The 2,260-nt window shown below is 31.2% G+C and overlaps 1 non-coding gene across 1 annotated transcript; it reads left to right on the top strand.

The window, feature by feature from the left end:
• Positions 1-1,957: 1,957 nt before the first annotated feature.
• TRNAP-UGG lies at positions 1,958-2,029 on the top strand. Its single transcript has one exon. It is a non-coding gene; the product is annotated as a tRNA-Pro (tRNA).
• Positions 2,030-2,260: the final 231 nt, after the last annotated feature.

The raw sequence follows: 2,260 nt of genomic DNA, 5'->3' as shown, positions 1-2,260 counted from the left end.
GTTACGGCCTAAATGCTGAACTATTGACCCTACTTGTTCGGATGGGTGTTCACCCCAAAGTGTTCCCGGACCGCACGCATACATCCGTAAGTAACTTAGTGCAACATGGAAAATTTCATTGAGAGGAATCAGCAAAGAAAAGAAAAACGGGTCAACAACATCAACATGTGTATTTGAGAGATTGTCCTCGGGCTGAGGAGTGTCCACATGAGTTCGTTGAGGTGTTTACACAGGCCTGTGGTCCTCTTTTATATTCTGTCGAGAGTTCGGATTGCTCCACCTAAGTAGAACGAAAAGAAGGAATTGGAAAAGAAAAGGGGGAGCTATTGTGAAGCCTAGAAAGGCGGAAGCGGAAAATCGCTTATACCGAGTTCCCCAACAGCAGCTTAGCTTAGTAGCAACACTCTTTCTACTGGCGTGGCGCTGCTGGATGCTTCTGATCAATAGAAGACGAAGAGGAGGAAAAAAAAGCTTATGATGAGCATCTATTTGAGTCGATCATTTCCAAGATCTAATTCCAGTTTTTTCTTATGTAGTGGAAACGCCTTACAATCTGAAGTTTTACGCTTAAGGGAAGAAATGTTCTTGGTGGATGCAGGACTTGGGACCCCCAGAATTTGTATGCAAGATGAGCCTACAGGAGTGCCAATCAACCGAATACTAAAATCATAACTAATTAAGAATACTAAAAAAATAGTCATAAATGAAGAATACTAAAAAAAAAAAAGCAAATGATATCTTAAAAATACATATACTAATTAAATTTCTCATGTAGGAAAGTTTAATTAATAAATAGAACTCATAATTTCATAATGAAAAAAATAATAATATAAAGAAACTATTAGGATATTATACATAAGATAATATATTATATAAAACATATTTTAATTATTAAAAATATTAGTACGTTTTCTATAAAAATAATAAAAGGCTTATCTCTTTATACTTTTGATGAATTCAAAATTATTTAGTAAAAAATGATATTATTTAAATTTTTAGTAAATATAAAATGAGAAAACTAATCAAATATTATAATAAAAATGAATGTACGAAAAGAGGTGGATAAAGATAATTTTATAATTTTTATATTTTGAATTAATTAATAAATAAAATATAAATAAATAACACTCAAGAAAATTATTGATAAATTTAGACAATTGAAGAATTTTAAACAGTATAACATAAGTATAAAAATATATATTTCCAGAATAAGAAAATATATACGTATGTCCTACTAGAAGAGAAGTAATATCAAAATATTAAGCCAATTGACAAATTAATAAAAAATCACATTCGTAAACGTATCGTACTAAGTACTTGCTAATTTAATGAAGAATACACAAGAACAATTTATTTGATTACTATAATGCTTTGTATCCTTCGATTTTGTGTAAATTTTATTATATTTATGTATACTACATTAAATAATAAAATAGTACAACTATTATTTATTAAAATAATATGTTATATTAGATCATAATTTTATAAGATAACTATTCCGTCAAATGATTCGCGCATCGCGCGGGTTCTAACACTAGTATATCATAAAACGAATTCTCCTAATCAGGGACGGACCTAGAGCATGAGATACGCGTTCTCGGGAACCCAGTAACTCTTGCGTAAACGTTGTATTTATATTAAAAAATTCACTAAATATTTATAAATATCTAACTGTGAACCCAGTTATTATTGCGTATTAATTTGAAATTACGGTAGGAACCCATAAGCTTCAAATCCTGGATCCGCCTCTGCTCCTAATTGTGTTTGTCTAGCTCTAATCCTAGGCATATTACAACATTTTTGTCATGTTATGTTTTTGCTCTTTTTCCTTCTCTAACAATTCATTCATGTTTGAGATGAATTTAGAAGTCCCTGTAATTGTTTTCTAGGAAATTCACTTGTTGATACTGAAAGTAACTTGAAGAATAAGCTTTTCAGAGAAAACACGAAACAAGTTGGGCATTTGGTCTAGTGGTATGATTCTCGCTTTGGGTGCGAGAGGTCCCGAGTTCGATTCTCGGAATGCCCCATCTCAGTTTTATTTTAAAATATCTGACTGGTGGTTGAGTTCGTTGTGTTTATCCATTTTTATAGTCTAAGCTTCTTTTATTCTTTTAAAAGGTTGTTCATGTTATAAAGGGTTCTATTCCATTGTAATTCATCCCAAAAATCAATAAGAATTCTCTCTCCCTATTTTTCTCTGCAATATTCTTCTTCTTTTATTGTTTTATAACACGTTATCAGCACGAGCCTCTAACCA

This window comes from Nicotiana attenuata, unplaced genomic scaffold (assembly GCF_001879085.1).
Source record: "Nicotiana attenuata strain UT unplaced genomic scaffold, NIATTr2, whole genome shotgun sequence".
Lineage (NCBI taxonomy): Eukaryota > Viridiplantae > Streptophyta > Magnoliopsida > Solanales > Solanaceae > Nicotiana > Nicotiana attenuata.
Note: the sequence above shows the minus strand (reverse complement) of the source record. Positions and strands in the feature narration are given on the sequence as shown.